Source organism: Nelusetta ayraudi, unplaced genomic scaffold (genome assembly GCF_046127955.1).
Source record: "Nelusetta ayraudi isolate G7.1 ecotype Tasmania unplaced genomic scaffold, CSIRO-AGI_Nayr_v1 ptg000170l, whole genome shotgun sequence".
Classification (NCBI taxonomy): domain Eukaryota; kingdom Metazoa; phylum Chordata; class Actinopteri; order Tetraodontiformes; family Monacanthidae; genus Nelusetta; species Nelusetta ayraudi.
In genome coordinates this window covers 791,019-809,890 of record NW_027466220.1, presented here as the reverse complement: position 1 = coordinate 809,890, position 18,872 = coordinate 791,019, and the positions used below count along the sequence as shown (strand labels likewise).

General features: G+C 45.5%; 17 non-coding genes across 17 annotated transcripts; 12 read left to right on the top strand and 5 right to left on the bottom strand.

The window, feature by feature from the left end:
- Positions 1-13,357: 13,357 nt before the first annotated feature.
- trnad-guc (transfer RNA aspartic acid (anticodon GUC)) lies at positions 13,358-13,429 on the bottom strand. The gene has a single exon. It is a non-coding gene; the product is annotated as a tRNA-Asp (tRNA).
- A 184-nt stretch (positions 13,430-13,613) lies between these two features.
- On the top strand, positions 13,614-13,686 carry trnav-aac (transfer RNA valine (anticodon AAC)). The gene has a single exon. It is a non-coding gene; the product is annotated as a tRNA-Val (tRNA).
- A 384-nt stretch (positions 13,687-14,070) lies between these two features.
- Positions 14,071-14,143, top strand: trnav-cac (transfer RNA valine (anticodon CAC)). Its single transcript has one exon. It is a non-coding gene; the product is annotated as a tRNA-Val (tRNA).
- Positions 14,144-14,271: 128 nt separating this feature from the next.
- Positions 14,272-14,343, bottom strand: trnad-guc (transfer RNA aspartic acid (anticodon GUC)). Its single transcript has one exon. It is a non-coding gene; the product is annotated as a tRNA-Asp (tRNA).
- Positions 14,344-14,527: 184 nt separating this feature from the next.
- Positions 14,528-14,600, top strand: trnav-aac (transfer RNA valine (anticodon AAC)). Its single transcript has one exon. It is a non-coding gene; the product is annotated as a tRNA-Val (tRNA).
- Positions 14,601-14,984: 384 nt separating this feature from the next.
- Positions 14,985-15,057, top strand: trnav-cac (transfer RNA valine (anticodon CAC)). Its single transcript has one exon. It is a non-coding gene; the product is annotated as a tRNA-Val (tRNA).
- Positions 15,058-15,440: 383 nt separating this feature from the next.
- Positions 15,441-15,513, top strand: trnav-cac (transfer RNA valine (anticodon CAC)). Its single transcript has one exon. It is a non-coding gene; the product is annotated as a tRNA-Val (tRNA).
- Positions 15,514-15,641: 128 nt separating this feature from the next.
- trnad-guc (transfer RNA aspartic acid (anticodon GUC)) lies at positions 15,642-15,713 on the bottom strand. The gene has a single exon. It is a non-coding gene; the product is annotated as a tRNA-Asp (tRNA).
- Positions 15,714-15,897: 184 nt separating this feature from the next.
- On the top strand, positions 15,898-15,970 carry trnav-cac (transfer RNA valine (anticodon CAC)). The gene has a single exon. It is a non-coding gene; the product is annotated as a tRNA-Val (tRNA).
- Positions 15,971-16,353: 383 nt separating this feature from the next.
- On the top strand, positions 16,354-16,426 carry trnav-cac (transfer RNA valine (anticodon CAC)). The gene has a single exon. It is a non-coding gene; the product is annotated as a tRNA-Val (tRNA).
- Positions 16,427-16,809: 383 nt separating this feature from the next.
- On the top strand, positions 16,810-16,882 carry trnav-uac (transfer RNA valine (anticodon UAC)). Its single transcript has one exon. It is a non-coding gene; the product is annotated as a tRNA-Val (tRNA).
- Positions 16,883-17,010: 128 nt separating this feature from the next.
- Positions 17,011-17,082, bottom strand: trnad-guc (transfer RNA aspartic acid (anticodon GUC)). Its single transcript has one exon. It is a non-coding gene; the product is annotated as a tRNA-Asp (tRNA).
- Positions 17,083-17,266: 184 nt separating this feature from the next.
- On the top strand, positions 17,267-17,339 carry trnav-cac (transfer RNA valine (anticodon CAC)). The gene has a single exon. It is a non-coding gene; the product is annotated as a tRNA-Val (tRNA).
- Positions 17,340-17,723: 384 nt separating this feature from the next.
- Positions 17,724-17,796, top strand: trnav-cac (transfer RNA valine (anticodon CAC)). The gene has a single exon. It is a non-coding gene; the product is annotated as a tRNA-Val (tRNA).
- Positions 17,797-17,923: 127 nt separating this feature from the next.
- On the bottom strand, positions 17,924-17,995 carry trnad-guc (transfer RNA aspartic acid (anticodon GUC)). Its single transcript has one exon. It is a non-coding gene; the product is annotated as a tRNA-Asp (tRNA).
- Positions 17,996-18,179: 184 nt separating this feature from the next.
- Positions 18,180-18,252, top strand: trnav-cac (transfer RNA valine (anticodon CAC)). The gene has a single exon. It is a non-coding gene; the product is annotated as a tRNA-Val (tRNA).
- A 384-nt stretch (positions 18,253-18,636) lies between these two features.
- On the top strand, positions 18,637-18,709 carry trnav-cac (transfer RNA valine (anticodon CAC)). The gene has a single exon. It is a non-coding gene; the product is annotated as a tRNA-Val (tRNA).
- Positions 18,710-18,872: the final 163 nt, after the last annotated feature.

Sequence of the window (18,872 nt, the reverse complement as noted above, 5' to 3'; positions counted from 1 at the left end):
GACCCACTAATGCCATTAAACCACAAGTGAGACAAGGAAACCATAAACATAGATGAAGACTCAGCATGCGCGCAAACCGACACATAAGCGCACACGCACTCACGACACAAGGTTTCATGAGCCTCTAATCGAGACATCAAATCATCATCACATCAGGGTTACGTCAGGGCTGCCGAGGTTTTATTAGTACGTGAATGAAATAGATCGCTGTGTCGCTGCATAAAACCGAGCCGACATGCCAATTTGTCAAAGGTTAAGAAAAACGTCTTTGTTGTCGTCGTCGCTGCGCGGTGATCAATGTGAACGCTTCAGTTGAAAAATAAAAACAACAACAGCACACAAACTGAAACCCGGTGGAACCAACAAGATGATTGGTTTTCTAAGAAGTCACTTTATCCTGGAAGAGATTATTGTGGATACTGAGAGAAAAGGACGTCCTTTCTTTGCTTTCGATAGTGCTTGAAGATCGATTATTCCTGTCTGTTTAAACCACAAATGCATTTAGGAACTGGATATGGCTCAGAGTTGCCTTTTCTCCCCGTTGCCTTAAAGTTCTCCAGGAGCATTTCACCCATAAGCCCCATAATTGTAGAGAGCCCTTAGTTATATTCATGACAACCGAAAAGTTCAAGAAAGGGCATTTCTAGCTCCTCCTTTTGTTTACTATTCATCACACACGGAAATAATAGCTGAGAAATGTCAACAAAGGAGGGAAGTAAATATTTAAAGCAGAGAACTTGTCTCAAAAGAATGTTTGATATCTGGTGCAGACTCACAGGCTGAACGCTACTGCCGCGACTCATAGAGTTGTTGGTCACATGATGCTACAAATTGTGCTCAACACGCAAGCCGGGAAAAGCCGGCAAACAGCAGAGGAAAAATGGGTGTTACGAGGACGGAAGAGAGGGAAGGTTGAGACGAGGTGGAGCGATGCGGAGGAGCAGAGGCTAGGATCGAGGCTCGGCTAAGAAGATTTGCTGAAACTGAGTTATTCAACGCTGATGTAAAAGAGGCTTATGGTCCCCGCAGCACTCCCACTGATACAACTGGATGTGGGTCCCTAAACACACCGGCACAGTGTTAAAGTGCACACTCGGCTGTCTTTCATAATGGGACCGTCCTCTAATAGACCTCTAATAGACGTGTGTGTGCGTGCGTGTGTGTGTGTGTGCATGTGTGTGTGTGTGCATGCGCGCAAGAGAAAGAGAGAGAGAACGTGTCTGTTTTGCAGTCTGGTATTTGCTTAAATGATCTAATAGGATCAGTGTGAGTCAGCCTGGATTTAAGACGACCCCCCCGCCCCCGCCCCCACACAAGCGCTCACCTTATATGCGATATAGATGGAGCTTAAGGCCCGGCAGACTGTTACTCAATCAACTTAAGTGACAAAACATGCTGGCCGTTGTAAAGAGACACATGAGCAGGGATGAATGTCCCAGATTCATGACAGACAGGCAGACTTTGAAATTGGTCCTTTCATGAACACGAGCGGCTCAATGCTGTGGTGTTTCACACTGTAGTATCATCAGCACATCATCGAGGTACAATAAAGCCTGCACTCACGAAGAAGAAGAAGAAGCAGAAGAAGAAGACGAAGAAGAAGAAGAAGAAGAAGAAGAAGAAGAAGCAGAAGCAGAAGAAGAAGAAGAAGAAGCAGCAGAAGAAGAAGAAGAAGAAGAAGAAGCATGCATCAGGGTATTGCCCTCCCCAGGGTTGCCTAGTTTTGAAGGACTGATGCAAACGTTACAAAGACACGTCATGCAGAAGAGGGGAGCTGATAAACGGGCTCAGTCGAGGTCTTTTTTTTCGTGTGTGTGAGACCTCCAACTGCTTTTGGAGTGCAACATAAAAGTACGTAAGGTCACACACTATGTAGTTGATAGTAACAGAGACACATACTTGTGAAGAGGTGTTTTTTTTTTTTTCTTCCCCCAAACAGAAGGAGGCTGGTAAGCTGTGAAAATTGAATTTTTGGAGAACTTTTTAATTTGTTTCTGTGAACACCCTTTTGTCTCAGATGATCCGTTCTTTTTTTCAGCACTGTTTTTTTTTTTTTTTTTTTTTTTATCAAATCGAACTAATATTTAAGTTCCATTCGAAATCCCATTCGCGCAGGCCACTTTTTCTGTGCTGTGTAAATTCAACCCCCATTATTTTAAGCATGAGTTGGGCCAAGATACCCACGTAGAGACTTCTAGCTGAGATCCAGCAAGGCCAAGATTATAGAATGGATTGTGCTTGCGTGACCTTTAATTAACATTGTTAAGTCCTTTGCAGCCTTACAGATCAGTGCTAACTCTATTAGGGCAGATCAGCATTATTCCAGTGTGTAATGGTGAGCCCTGTATCTCTCAGGAGCTCAGGTACAAATAAGGACTTGCGCTAATGCCCCTGTAGGCATTAGCCCCAGCCACACCCTGTGGTAGGAGTCACTACCAATCTCAGGTAGCTTTAACAAGGTCAGCACATTGGGTCAATTAGCCGGCTTGGACAGGGTCACGTGACAAAAGAACCGAGCGAGTAGAAAATAAACAGGGTGGGTCAGAGGGGTCGTGTGCATGTTGATCTGTGACATAGGAGCCAAATGAGGATGAGAGAGTGAACTTAGCAAACTGTACACAGCAAACATTTTTAATCAGAAAAGTTAAAGGCGCACACACAAAAAAAATGTGTGGGCTCTGCCACTTCAGTGAAAAATTCAAAGATAAACTTCTAGGAAAGAGAGTCTTTTGTTTGCATAACAACAGCCACTGACAAAGCTGGAAAGGAAAAACAGGCTTTTCATTAAGGTTTACACGAGTGCTGTTTTTGCAGTTCAATAAATGTTTGCAGAAATGTAAAATAAAATTTAAAAAATGAAATTACAGCCCAGAGGAGCCAATATGACGTTGAACCATTCGACACAATGACTTGATGCAAGGCACAACTTAAGAGCCTCTCCCAAACATGGAATGAATAAGGTTCAAACAAAAAAACACTCTTAAAGAGGACATAAAAAGTGCCATCAAAAAGCTCTTGAGGGAGGACAACACACAGAAACATGACAAGACGAACTGGCACAGGACAAAGGGAGACAAGGAGTGTTTATACCAGTGGGCTGGGGGACACAGGTGACAACAGGACAGACAAGCACTTCAACAAAAGGTAAAACCTAAAGACACACAGAACAGGAAACAGAACTAGTGAAATAAAACACAAAGTGGGAGACGAGACCTGACCTGAACATGACTTAATTCGACTTGACGGGTCATGACAGTAGCTGGAGGGTTGTTAGCGCAACCCGATGGAAACCACGCTGCACCCTGGACGCACCAACAGCATCCTGCAGATGAAATGATCCAGCTCTGCAGAAATCATCACTTTCACAAGCTTTCCACAGGGCACTGGCTCACGTGGTGAGACACTCTGGCAATTCACATCATCCTCAAACAATCAGACTTTAAACTTATTGAACCATCTACATTTTTCCCCTCATTCGAGTTAAATTGCAATTTAGGACAGTGCAAGCGCGATAAGTGAAAACAAGTAAATGGCTCAAAGCGTAAACAAAGCGCGACGAGCTCCTCAGAGAGAACACTTGACTCAGTTATTGGCGTGACACGGCAGGAGCACACGGTGTTGCCAATCACTTAGTGATGACTTGGTGTATTCTGCCGCTAAACGCTGTGAAACCCTGTTTCCCGGTTCTGCAGAGGCGAAGACGCATCTGACGCTGCTGCTGACAAACGCCGCCATTGTTCTCGGAGGCCGGAAGGCTGAAGGCAGCTGCGAAGAGTTGTGTCAAAACAGCTCGATGCTCTCTTACGTCATTCGCTTCAAAGTAGAAGGAAGGCTTTAAACCAGAAAGAGTTTGAAGACCAGGCCCGAGTCAGGCCCTGCGTGCTGTGGTCAATAGCGCCACATTACAGCGGCGAATGGACTCGACTGCGGTGGAAAAAAACCGACCCCGGCTCTTGTTTGAGAGACATTTATTAGGTTAAACACACAAGACGTCACAGGTGGCTAAACGCACGGCTGCTTCACTTCTGCACATTGCCAAACAGTCAAGCAGTTTCCGCCGTCATTTGCCAACTCAATCAGTACACCGACAACTACAGCTTTGGCTGCATGATTTCAAAATAAAAAAAAAACACAAGCATTAAATAAGAAATGAACCGTATGATAGTAGAGAGTATGTTATTGTAGTAAAATGCACTCCCAACGCCATTTTCCCCACACTCCACGTGGCAAAAGTGCACTTTACACAGCATTTTGTGTTGCTCTATTTGTAATTTTATGGCAGAAATGTACTCCACTATAGAGCTATGGGGACTGGCTGGCAGAGGGCAGAGTTTCTTCATGGTGACCTTGCTCCTCCTCCCAGTCTGCCTGATGGATTGATTTTTTTCTTTTTATAATTTCATGTCTGGATTTAATATCACACTCCTCTTAGTGAAAATCCAGCACCATGAGTTACAGAATTCTCCTTTAAAAATGCATCAATTCACGTCGTGTGAAAATTTGCTATCGTCAATTTTTTTCGGTGCACACAGCCATGCTGTCAGCAACAGTAAAATAAATACTCTTACATTTTATGATACCCCGCAACGGTAGAGAACCCTAGTTAAAGAAAAAAAAAAAAAATGGCACCAGAGGTTTCAGCAGTCGGTTGATTTATTTTCAGCAAATACTCCACCAGCGAACAGAAGCGTACTTGTTCAGCCCCAAGCAGTAAATTGATACGTCAGCTGATGACTAGCTGGAAAACAAGCAAATGGAGTACTAAATTCATCCCCGTGGAGCTGCATGGAAAGCAGAGCTAAAGAGACGGTAAATATTCCCTTTGCACTCACCAGGTGAACAGAATCCAGACCTTAAGTCAATACCGATCTCTTGGATGTGCCGGGTTTGAGTAAGTTTAAATGAACTGTTGGCTGAGCCAATATTTGCTCCTCGGAGGGTGAATCCTCCCACAGGTCAATACTGTGAAAATGAGCACAGACGGGCTTGGAGTCCATCGGCCGTCTTTTGGAGTTCAAGCTCAGGAACGACAAGTGTCGCGGGTGAGGAGGAGGATGGAACACATGAGGCAGCAGGCAAGATGTGTGTCACCAATTTGTGCCCTGCTGCGGCCTAATCGCTCTTTGAATGTGGCAGCTGGAGCAGTAGCTGCGCAGCTGTGTGCGTGTGTGTGTGTGTGTGTGAGATAGAATGTGTGTGTAGTACTGCTGCACTTGCAGTGGTTAAAGAGAGATTTTTTCCCCGTTGAGAACAAAGCGTTACAGTGGCTGAGAGAAGGGGAGCACACACCACTGACGCATGAAGTAAAGTTGTGTGTGTGTGTGTGTGTGTGTGTGTGTGTGTGTGTGTGTGTGTGTGTGTGTGTGCGCGCTTGTGAGTTAAGCACTCTTGGGGGAATTAGGGCCTAATGAAAAGCAGACGGCCGAAGGTCCTCGGCGGGCTCCGAGTTAGCGTGACAATGTGCTAATGTCGTTTGTTGCACTTGAATGCGCCACGGTTTCTGTCTCTGCCAGCAAATTTCTGTTTGGTTTTGAGGTTCGCCGAGGCGTATTTGTGTGTGCGTGTGTGCGCGTTTGTTTCGTGTCATGTCATTGTTTCTCGCTTGCAGCTTCCTCTTTTGCCTCCCCCGTGTGTCTTGTCATGTTCCCACTTCCTGTCTGTGTTCTTTCCCCTCCTTTTTCTGATTAGCCTCATTAGCTTCTCCTGGTCCTCGTTAGCCCAGCTTTCCTGCGGTATTAAAGTACTCGTGGCCTCATTGTGGAGCTGCTGTGTTTTTTGCATCTGTGTCTTCAATCCTTGTGTGGGTCTTTTCATTCTGTATTTGGTTTTAAATCTTGGAGAGAAAAAAAAGACAAACACAAAAGTTAGAAGCAGCTGTTTACAAAAAATAAAGCATTTACAGCCCACATTTGTATATAATGGCTTAGTGTACTTTTGAAGGGCTTAGTTGACCAGCGGTTAGCAATGATGCATGTGACACCAGTGGTGCCGAGTTAAGATGCCACATCAATAGCGTTGCTGTTCTACCACCAAATTTGTTTCCAGAAGAAAGCTGCAGCTCAACCAGAAGAACGTGAGAGCACGACAGACTCTGAAGAGGTTTCAAGCTTAAAATGACCGCGATTGGAATGTCACTGTGGAGGGGTGGCTACTGAAAATGTTGATAATCCATCTGGCAAAATCCAATGAGTGGATAAAGGTTAGCACAAACGAAACCAGCAGCTGAACCTCTGTCAAACTGACAAGAACGAAACCGTTCGAAAGGGACAAAAAGGAGAGGAAATAATGTCTCACTGAATGACGCCTCACTGTAGTTAACTTGACATAACGCAGCTCAGCTGTACTTTTCTTTCGCAGCGAAACTTTCAAACAATGCGCTTGTCAATGTGACTCTCTCACCAGGACTTTCCCGTCCTTCCACGAGTCCTGCGGAAAGTCTTAACCACAGGGTTCGCTTCAGGCAGTGGCAACCGAAAATGACGCCGACGATCACGCAGCTATTCATAAACTCGATCAGATAAATTAGAGGTAGAGGTTTCCAAGAGGTTTCTATTTAAAAAAAAAAAAAAAAAAAAAAAGCCCTTCTACTTGTCATAGACCAAAACAAGAGAATCCTGTGTCCTTACACACCAGACACCTAGAAATTCTGTTTCAAGATCACGTCTTCAATGAGCTTGTTGTTCACACAAGCAGCAAATGTCAAACGCATGTGTTTATATATGCAGAAATAATTTGGGTGAGTGGCGTGCAAACGGCAACGCCGCAGTGCCAGACCAGCATCATTATATTGGCTACTTTTTAAAATTTTTTGTATTTTGATCAGCCCACTAATAAATCCAACGTGACTACACTTCAGTCATCCCTATTACCCGCGTTGTGTTTATCTTATCTCCATGTTTCCTTATTTAGTGGCTGCAAGTGGAACCAGAAATGTCCAGAGGAAGTCAGATGATTTGTCAGACTGAATGGCTGCTTCCATACTCATTGTTAGATAAATGCTGTTTCATGTAGAGCTCCTGGCGTACTTGGTCTATAACGAAGCCACATTTTGTGGGTCTGTCAATGCTGTCATTTGCGTCTCAGGCTAATTGCTCGTCACGCGTTGGATATCAGAGTGTCAGTTTCAGAGAGTCACAGTGCTTTGATATCTTGACGAAGTTGGGATATACTTTGTCAAACCTTTGAAAATATGGAATCTTTCTTTTTCAGTGTGCTGTACTTTCACATGTTCCAGCAGCACTTTTGATGTGTGCAGCTGGGACGACAGTCTGCAGATGTCCTGTTTTCAAAAGCAGTGAGCTCACCAACTTGGGCAGCTGCAGCCTTTAAAGAGAGAAAAGTTTGTGAAGGTAAAACAGGCTCAGGTCAGGATTAGCCTACCTTTGTGATTTCCCTCTGGCGCACACTCCAACTGAAGTGAGCTGCCGAATGGAAGATGGGGCAACTTCCCTGGTGGCTGTTGTTTTACTCATCGCTGAGTTCCCCCGGACTTCAGAGAGCCGCAGACAATCAGGCAGTACCTGCACAGCATAATCGACAGTGACAGGAAACAATAGTGGGAAGTTTTTGAGGAAGCAGACGAATCTTTGATTGTCTCAGCGTGAGCAGGAAGGCCTTTCTACAGTGAGGCTCACAATCAGGGCGAGCAAAGCCTAGAAGAAGGTCCAGCAATGTTTCCCTGTGTTAGCCACAACGAACGAAAGAGTGAGTCAAAATCTGTGATGATAGCATATACAAATACAAAATAATAAATAATAAATACAAAACGTGTTCATCACTCGGGCTACAGTTTACTCTGAGCCTTGACGCGAACAAAGGTGGAGGGAGGGAGATCCTAAGTCGAGTCAGGACGGCGGGTTTGGGTGAAGAGGCTGAAATGACTTTTGAAAGTGTAAAATTATGTAACGTTATTGCAAAAGAATGACAATATCGCTGTTGGGTTAATGGGTTTGGTTCCTTCAAAATCTTGAGAGATCAAATCCTACATTTTAATCAAAGGATCAATAACCAAGAGGCTGAAAGTATGGGGAGGTTGCTGTTAAATTATAATTGAAATGTGTGTGTGTGTGTGTGTGTGTGTGTGTGTGTGTGTGTGTGTGTGTGTGTGTGTGGGGGTGGGTGGGCCCATTAGCCCACAACCTCTCATAAGTTATGGGTCAGCGGGTTTGGAAAAGTTGTGATGAACCTCAGCCCTTTTTCACACACACACACACACACACACACACACACACACACACACACACACACACACACACACACACACACAGAAATAGAGACTTACCACAGCACACATTACCTCAACATTGTGCCAAAAACCACATTCGCAGACACACACACTGAAAAAACACCTCGATCATGTGACACCGATCATGTGTGTGTGTGTGTGTGTGTGCGTGTGTGTGTGTGTGTGTGTGTGTGTGCGCGTGCACCGCGTGGTGCTTGTTTTTATTGAAGTTTTATGATGAAACACGAAGACTGACCCTAATTCAAACCATATGACGGCGCCGGCGTTTGATCTCCGCCAGCTCTGTGAGTCACTGAGTCGCGGTGTGTGTGGTCACACGTTCACTTTACACATGTGATGAGTTAATGGTCATTTGCACATATAAACGTAGACAAATAGAGAGCAGTTCCTGAACAGAGCACTACACAAATGCTAGTCCAGGGGCATCGGCCTCCTGTAGACTTGGACGATCCCACTCTTTCTCTCACAAAGCTGAGTGAACATGAAGAGAATTATCCTCAAATTGCTCAGCTTCCACAAGGGGGGGACACACTCACGTGAAACAACAAATTAAGACAAGGCAAACAAACACTCACATCATACATTCTTCACCGTTCACACAGTTGAATTGGAAGCAGGAAAAATAAATAAATTAAATAATAAATATAATTATAAAGTTTTATTTACTTTGAAATCTAGTGATGCCATTTGTTTGATCTATTGACTTGCAGCAACTTTTGTTTAGAGGAAATTTCGCAGAATATTTTGTACCTCTATCCTCCTGTGAGGTCTCGCAGGACGAGATTTTACGAGAATCACGGCTGATGCGCTTCGCACCATTCGATGGAAACACCTGCAAATCGCAATTGCACTTTGCCGAAATTTTAGAAACATTGCTTTTATTTTGCGGAAAAACTGCTTTGAAAACGCAGTAACAGTTGCTTTCTGATGACATCAACTGTGACACACCCTTCACCCAATCAGTTCAGCTTTAATTTGTTCACAGCTGTCGGCAAACTACAATAGTTCCTGTTCTGTTCAGGTTCCATTGTGATGGGGTCACTCGCCTCAACTTTTCTTTTCTTCCAGCCCTCTTTCAGTTCTTTTCTCCGCTCCACCTAGAATCGCTCCCTCCCGCAAGCCTCTCCTCTCCCGTTCCATTCACACTCTATCTCTCGCTCCCTCTCCCGAGATGCCTCTCACTCTCGCTTCTCTCACGCTCGCTCGCAGGTTTTCTTTCGGATTCTCACCAGCGCTCGTCTTGTGCTGATAGCCAGATCACCAGGGAAATCTCAGAGCGGAGCAGTACAAAGCTGCAAACCCCCATGACTGCCTCTCTGGTTCCTATCACAACCCTAAGAGAGATTCACCCAACACAGCGAGTGCCGGTACACGTGTACACATGCACGTACGTACGCACGCAGAGAGGGTGTTTGCGTGCCAAAACATAACGTCTATCTGTTTGTATTAATTCTATTTTTGAATCTGAGCAGAACTCTATAATGGCCTTCCTGTTCCATTAGGGGGAGAGGCACTCTCTTTTTTCCCACACAAACACAAACACGCACGCACACACAAACACATTTACAATGACAACCGAGTGTCCAAGGTATAACATTTCTGTCATTGGCACCACCATCAGAATTTTTTTCTTGAAAAGTTAAACATTAGTTACCTTCAATGAATTTACCCATTACATTTGCCTTTTACCGGCGTGACTGCAGGAATCCTGTTGTTCACTCACTCGTGCTGCACCTGGGGGATTAGATCGGTTTAGGAACGGCTTCATGTCGATCTCTAACAAAACAAAACAAACACTGAAAGGGGATGTTGGATAAGACAAAGAGGCGGCCATGTTATCCAGGATTATAGCTAGTCTGCTTCTGTCCTTGGCTCATTACCTATGGTGGCTGAGAGGGCTCAATATTCGCGGCTGAGGGAAGCACGTGCACACTGACACCTCTTTGAGTGTGTAGAAAACCATCCAAAACATGGATGAAAGCAAAGGGTACAAACAACTCGACTCTGCCGATGACAAATTGTTAATTTCATTTGCGCTGAGTGAGTTTGACATTTGAAGTTTCCTTCATGGCCAGTGCATGGGTCTCCAACATGTGTGTAACTAATCCTACTGCCAGAGGAGGGAGACAGGGAGCTTCATGTTTTTTTGGTTTTCTTTTAATTGTTTGAGCACGGAACCATTTTTAAAGCCCTACAATGTCTTCCAGTCCCCAGAAAACACAAAAGTCCATCTTTGACTTGTTTTGCTGACTTTGCTGAGAGTGTGCGCTCATCTGCTCAACTGGGGAAATCAGCCCTTGTGAAGTCACAAAGAGCAGCGGTACCGCAACAACACCTCTCCCAGGTTAGTGACAACACTCCCTGCCAGTGTTTATTCTGCCACGTCAAACCATCACAGCTAAGTGAGGCCGCACCGCTGGAGTGGAAGATTCTTCCATCCGTCCGCCCTCTATCGCCGTTTACCCTGCACTAACGGTCATGAGGGTGCTGGAGGCAGCTCTCCAAGGGGAAAGGTGTGGTTACACACCATAGACAAGTAGCCAACTCATCACAGGGCCAACAAACAACTATTTGCACTCAGACGGTTTGGAGCTGCTCATACCGCCGCACGAGGAGGCCGTTTAGAGGGATTAGAGCTGTCAGAGACATCAAGCCCAACTAATTATTCTGCTATCGCGCCACACTGCCGGGTGTGTCTTTGCGAGTGCCTGTGTGTGGAAAGCGGCCCACAGGAATGAGAAATAGAAATTCAAGCAAGGAATTATTTAAAATAATAATAATAATAATAATAATAAACTGCAAATCGGACTGGAAACTGATGATTTTTTTCACATGTTGTATATAAAGAATCCTGCTAAGAAAACACCCCGTGGGGGTAACGCTGCGTGTGCATGATGTGGAGCTTCAGGCCTGACACAACAAAGGATTAAAGAAAGGGAGGAGATGTTGCTTGTTTTAGGGAGAGAAAAAATGGGCGGATGGCAGAGACGAGGAGGAGACGAGTGACCTAGCTCATCTCTTCACGGATGACTGCATTTGTATCCAAACATCCCAACATGCACTGCTCTGCCACACGGGGCGAAATCATGCCTGCAGCACCCAATCAGCCATGGCCTTTTACCACCTCACCGCTGGGCAGATAGTGTGCGAGGCAAGATAGTGAGTGACTGAGTGTGTGTGTGTGTGTGTGTGGGTGCGTGCGCGCGTGTTCAGGCGTGAGTGTGTGTGTGCGTGCGCCGGCGTGCCTGTGCGCACGTTTGCAGATACAGACCTCCTCACTGCGCTGCCTCTCTGATTTATCTTCAAACAGACAGCTCAGCCGTCTCCTCTCCCACACCTCCGACTCCTTCCCGCATCCTCGCTCCCCATCTCTCTGACGCTTGCCACCGATGCATTCATCATCCCGGTACCTCTCTCCTCTCTCAGTCCAACTCTCCCCGTCTCCCCTTCCAATCATTTTGTGACCCCCCCCCCCCCCCCCTTCCTTCTTTCTATCCATCCCCCTATCTGCATGTGCTTCCCGCAGGGCGTACAATTTCCTGAATCTCACCCAAGTGGAAAGATTTAAGATTTAATACATCCCCTGCTCGTGTAATACGCTAAGGCCTCAGAGGAAAGAGTAGGGTGTGAGAGGGAGAGGAGAGGAAGAGGCAAGCCCTTCGAGGTGAACCATGCACATATGGCTGTTTAGCAGCTTCATGTGATACAAAGATAGAAATGTGAGTCATGCCCCAAATCACATAGCCTTAAGAGCAGTACCATTTTCAGCAATTATTTATCAGTGTGTTGAGACCAGAGAGGCAGGTGAACACTTTTGTGCACATATAAATGGGCATTTATCAGTATGGGCATGAGAACCGGGTACAACCAGAGTAGACCAAAAGCCACTGATAGAGCATCAGTTCTAATCTGTGAAACCAGGCAGGTTCCCACTCTGGTTAAAATGCCCACATTTCTTAGATTTTCTTTGAGCAAACATCCCTTTTTCATTTGCCAATCAACAAATTGAAATATATATTGAAGGAGGGGGAAAAAAACCACAAAATGTATCAAAGAAAAAGTCAAGAAATGAGTTTAAGTAGGTCAAGGCTTGGAGAAAAAAGGAAAAGATGTAAGAATAAACAGGAGCAAGAATGTTGTGACCAAGTGAATCAGTGTTATTGACTGGAAGGCAGCTGTCCTTTCATGCAGTAGGAGTCACAGATGGTCACATCACATTAATTCATTCTTTCTCTGACTTGCCGACTCTTATTAATGTTTGTGACCTGATAGTCTGGACTGGATCCTGGGAGGTCCCATACGTGAGTCATTGGGTGTGAAGTGATCAATCTTACCAGGATCACTTTCAAAATGTCAGCTTTAAGAAAGTATAAAGAATACATACTGTATACACAGGATAACCTCTTGTAATCCTGAATTCAGAAGGCCCCAAATGTTTGTGTGCTATGGGCTGGAGTCAAGGCATCAAAAGGTGGCCCTTAAGGTATATGTAAGTGTGTTTTGTGGCTAAGACACAATTCATGACAATGGCACAAAAAAATACATCACCACGGTCATTGAGTGGATGAGTTGGTTGCTATGAGTTGGTGGCTATGGCCCTCTGCTGGCGAAAAGTGTTTTATTCAAGCACAGCAAAGACATTTTGGAATGAGTTATTATACCAGTTGTGTATGCCATTGCTATTTTTGCAGTGGGCAGAGAGGAACTAATAAACAGTGCAGAAAGGAACAAGCAAAAAAAAAGGTGATAAGGTTATTTTAAAAATTCAATATTCTACACTGAAATGAAAACAACGAGAAATTATAAGTAACACCAGGTTTTAAAATAAATGTATGCTGTAAGACTTCCTTGTATCTTTGAAGTACTGTTTGTTGAGATAAATTGGAAGAGAGAGAAATTTGATAATTAAATATAATTCCCTATATTATATAATGTACTTATTAAATTTTATGTAAAGTGAATATCAAGGAAGTAAACTACCATTCAAGACATTAATCAAAAATAGGCTGCGTGTAAAATATGGCAATATACAAAACAGTAGAAAAGAGCAAGGTTAATGGCATAGTTATGTGGCTGAGAAAGGTGGTTGGCAAAAAGAAAAACATGACACCACTCCCCGTCGGGGAATCGAACCCCGGTCTTCCGCGTGACAGGCGGAGATACTGTCCACTATACTAACGAGGACTTGTGCAGTGTTGGCTCTATACTCGAACAAGGTGGGATACCTGAACCTACCATGTCAAGACCATCAATAATAAAGACACGGAGATGCGACTTTTCTTCACATGTATTGGCAAGTGGTAATGGCTCCATTTCAGACTTTTGTGCTATTCCTGTGTGTCTCCCTGGAATTCCCACTGCCAGCGCAGTTTCTGTAGTGTAGTGGTTATCACGTTCGCCTAACACGCGAAAGGTCCCCGGTTCGAAACCGGGCAGAAACAACTTTTGGTCTCTCACAAGCTTGTTTGATTAAAACGCAATCAACGTCACTGAAGTCTCTCCTTTCCAATTACCGTCACCTGCCGAGGAACCAAAAAAAGGTGGTTGGAAGCAAAAAAACATCACACCACTCCCCGTCTGGGAATCGAACCCCGGTCTTCCGCGTGACAGGCGGAGATACTGTCCACTATACTAACGAGGACTTGTGCAGTGCTAGCCCTGCACTCGAACAAGGTGGGATACCTGAACCTACCAGGTCAAGACCATCCATAATAAAGACATGGAGATGCGACTTTTCTTCACATGTATTGGGAAATGGTAATGGCTCCATTTCAGACTTTTGTGCTATTCCTGTGTGTCTCCCAGGAATAGTGACACCCAGCGCAGTTTCTGTAGTGTAGTGGTTATCACGTTCGCCTCACACGCGAAAGGTCCCCGGTTCGAAACCGGGCAGAAACAACTTTTTGTCTCTCACACACTTGTTTGATTAAAATGCAATCAACTTCGCTGAAGTCTCTTCTTTCTAATTACCGTCACCTGCCGAGGAACCAAAAAAAGGTGGTTGGAAGCAAGAAAATATCACACCACTCCCCGTCGGGGAATCGAACCCCGGTCTTCCGCGTGACAGGCGGAGATACTGTCCACTATACTAACGAGGACTTGTGCAGTGTTAGCCGTGCACTCGAACAAAGTGGTAAACCTGAACCTACCAGGTCAAGACCATCCATAATAAAGACATGGAGATGCGACTTTTCTTCACATGTATTGGGAAATGGTAATGGCTCCATTTCAGACTTTTGTGCTATTCCTGTGTGTCTCCCAGGAATAGTGACACCCAGCGCAGTTTCTGTAGTGTAGTGGTTATCACGTTCGCCTAACACGCGAAAGGTCCCCGGTTCGAAACCGGGCAGAAACAACCTTTTTGTCTCACACAAGCTTGTTTGATCAAATCCAATCAATTTCACTCACGTCTCTTCTTTCCAATTACCGTCACCTGGCGAGGAACCAAAAAAAGGTGGTTGGCAGCAAAAAAACATCACACCACTCCCCGTCTGGGAATCGAACCCCGGTCTTCCGCGTGACAGGCGGAGATACAGTCCACTATACTAACGAGGACTTGTGCAGTGCTAGCCCTGCACTCGAACAAGGTGGGATACCTGAACCTACCAGGTCAAGACCATCCATAATAAAGACATGGAGATGCGACATTTCTTCACATGTATTGGGAAATGGTAATGGCTCCATTTCAGACTTTTGTGCTATTCTTGTGTGTCTCCCAGGAATAGTCACACCCACCGCAGTTTCTGTAGTGTAGTGGTTATCACGTTCGCCTCACACGCGAAAGGTCCCCGGTTCGAAACCGGGCAGAAACAACTTTTTGTCTCACACAAGCTTGTTTGATCAAATCCAATCAATTTCACTCACGTCTCTTCTTTCCAATTACCGTCACCTGGCGAGGAACCAAAAAAAGGTGGTTGGCAGCAAAAAAACATCACACCACTCCCCGTCTGGGAATCGAACCCCAGTCTTCCGCGTGACAGGCGGAGATACTGTCCACTATACTAACGAGGACTTGTGCAGTGTTGGCTCTATACTCGAACAAAGTGGGATACCTGAACCTACCATGTCAAGACCATCCATAATAAAGACACGGAGATGCGACTTTTCTTCACATGTATTGGCAAGTGGTAATGGCTCCATTTCAGACTTTTGTGCTATTCCTGTGTGTCTCCCAGGAATAGTGACACCCAGCGCAGTTTCTGTAGTGTAGTGGTTATCACGTTCGCCTCACACGCGAAAGGTCCCCGGTTCGAAACCGGGCAGAAACAACTTTTTGTCTCTCACACACTTGTTTGATTAAAATGCAATCAACGTCACTGAAGTCTCTCCTTTCCAATTACCGTCACCTGGCGAGGAACCAAAAAAAGGTGGTTGGCAGCAAAAAAACATCACACCACTCCCCGTCGGGGAATCGAACCCCGGTCTTCCGCGTGACAGGCGGAGATACTGTCCACTATACTAACGAGGACTTGTGCAGTGCTAGCCCTGCACTCGAACAAGGTGGAATACCTGAACCTACCAGGTCAAGACCATCCATAATAAAGACATGGAGATGCGACTTTTCTTCACATGTATTGGGAAATGGTAATGGCTCCATTTCAGACTTTTGTGCTATTCTTGTGTGTCTCCCAGGAATAGTCACACCCACCGCAGTTTCTGTAGTGTAGTGGTTATCACGTTCGCCTCACACGCGAAAGGTCCCCGGTTCGAAACCGGGCAGAAACAACTTTTTGTCTCACACAAGCTTGTTTGATCAAATCCAATCAATTTCACTCATGTCTCTTCTTTCCAATTACCGTCACCTGGCGAGGAACCAAAAAAAGGTGGTTGGCAGCAAAAAAACATCACACCACTCCCCGTCTGGGAATCGAACCCCGGTCTTCCGCGTGACAGGCGGAGATACTGTCCACTATACTAACGAGGACTTGTGCAGTGTTGGCTCTATACTCGAACAAGGTGGGATACCTGAACCTACCATGTCAAGACCATCCATAATAAAGACACGGAGATGCGACTTTTCTTCACATGTATTGGCAAGTGGTAATGGCTCCATTTCAGACTTTTGTGCTATTCCTGTGTGTCTCCCTGGAATTCCCACTGCCAGCGCAGTTTCTGTAGTGTAGTGGTTATCACGTTCGCCTCACACGCGAAAGGTCCCCGGTTCGAAACCGGGCAGAAACAACTTTTGGTCTCTCACAAGCTTGTTTGATCAAATGCAATCAATGTCACTGAAGTCTCTTCTTTGGAATTACCGCCACCTGGCGAGGAACCAAAAAAAGGTGGTTGGAAGCAAGAAAACATGACACCACTCCCCGTCGGGGAATCGAACCCCGGTCTTCCACGTGACAGGCGGAGATACTTTCCACTATACTAACGAGGACTTGTGCAGCGCTAGCCCTGCACTCGAACAAGGTGGGATACCTGAACCTACCAGGTCAAGACCATCCATAATAAAGACATGGAGATGTGACGTTTCTTCACATGCATTGGCAAGTGGTAATGGCTCCATTTCAGACTTTTGTGCTATTTCTGTGTGTCTCCCTGGAATTCTCACTGCCAGCGCAGTTTCTGTAGTGTAGTGGTTATCACGTTCGCCTTACACGCGAAAGGTCCCCGGTTCGAAACCGGGCAGAAACAACTTTTTGTCTCTTACACACTTGTTTGATTAAAATGCAATCAACGTCACTGAAGTCTCTCCTTTCCAATTACCGTCACCTGGCGAGGAACCAAAAAAAGGTGGTTGGCAGCAAAAAAACATCACACCACTCCCCGTCAGGGAATCGAACCCCGGTCTTCCGCGTGACAGGCGGAGATACTGTCCACTATACTAACGAGGACTTGTGCAGTGCTAGCCCTGCACTCGAACAAGGTGGGATACCTGAACCTACCAGGTCAAGACCATCCATAATAAAGACATGGAGATGTGACTTTTCTTCACATGCATTGGCAAGTGGTAATGGCTCCATTTCAGACTTTTGTGCTATTTCTGTGTGTCTCCCAGGAATAGTGACACCCAGCGCAGTTTCTGTAGTGTAGTGGTTATCACGTTCGCCTCACACGCGAAAGGTCCCCGGTTCGAAACCGGGCAGAAACAACTTTTTGTCTCTCACACACTTGTTTGATTAAAATGCAATCAACTTCGCTGAAGTCTCTTCTTTCTAATTACCGTCACCTGCCGAGGAACCAAAAAAAGGTGGTTGGCAGCAAAAAAACATCACACCACTCCCCGTCGGGGAATCGAACCTCGGTCTTCCGCGTGACAGGCAGAGATACTGTCCACTATACTAACGAGGACTTGTGCAGTGTTGGCTCTATACTCGAACAAGGTGGGATACCTGAACCTACCAGGTCAAGACCATCCATAATAAAGACATGGAGATGTGACTTTTCTTCACATGCATTGGCAAGTGGTAATGGCTCCATTTCAGACTTTTGTGCTATTTCTGTGTGTCTCCCAGGAATAGTGACACCCAGCGCAGTTTCTGTAGTGTAGTGGTTATCACGTTCGCCTCACACGCGAAAGGTCCCCGGTTCGAAACCGGGCAGAAACAACTTTTTGTCTCACACAAGCTTGTTTGATCAAATCCAATCAATTTCACTCACGTCTCTTCTTTCTAATTACCGTCACCTGCCGAGGAACCAAAAAAAGGTGGTTGGCAGCAAAAAAACATCACACCACTCCCCGTCGGGGAATCGAACCCCGGTCTTCCGCGTGACAGGCGGAGATACTGTCCACTATACTAACGAGGACTTGTGCAGTGTTGGCTCTATACTCGAACAAGGTGGGATACCTGAACCTACCATCTCAAGACCATCCATAATAAAGACACGGAGATGCGACTTTTCTTCACATGTATTGGCAAGTGGTAATGGCTCCATTTCAGACTTTTGTGCTATTTCTGTGTGTCTCCCAGGAATAGTGACACCCAGTGCAGTTTCTGTAGTGTAGTGGTTATCACGTTCGCCTCACACGCGAAAGGTCCCCGGTTCGAAACCGGGCAGAAACAACTTTTTGTCTCTCACACACTTGTTTGATTAAAATGCAATCAACTTCGCTGAAGTCTCTTCTTTCTAATTACCGTCACCTGCCGAGGAACCAAAAAAAGGTGGTTGGCAGCAAAAAAACATCACACCACTCCCCGTCGGGGAATCGAACCTCGGTCTTCCGCGTGACAGGCAGAGATACTGTCCACTATACTAACGAGGACTTGTGCAGTGTTGGCTCTATACTCGAACAAGGTGGGATACCTGAACCTACCAGGTCAAGACCATCCATAATAAAGACACGGAGATGCGACTTTTCTTCACATGTATTGGCAAGTGGTAATGGCTCCATTTCAGACTTTTGTGCTATTCCTGTGTGTCTCCCTGGAATTCCCACTGCCAGCGCAGTTTCTGTAGTGTAGTGGTTATCACGTTCGCCTCACACGCGAAAGGTCCCCGGTTCGAAACCGGGCAGAAACAACTTTTTGTCTCTCACGCACTTGTTTGATTAAAATGCAATCAACGTCACTGAAGTCTCTCCTTTCCAATTACCGTCACCTGGCGAGGAACCAAAAAAAGGTGGTTGGCAGCAAAAAAACATCACACCACTCCACGTCGGGGAATCGAACCCCGGTGTTCCGCG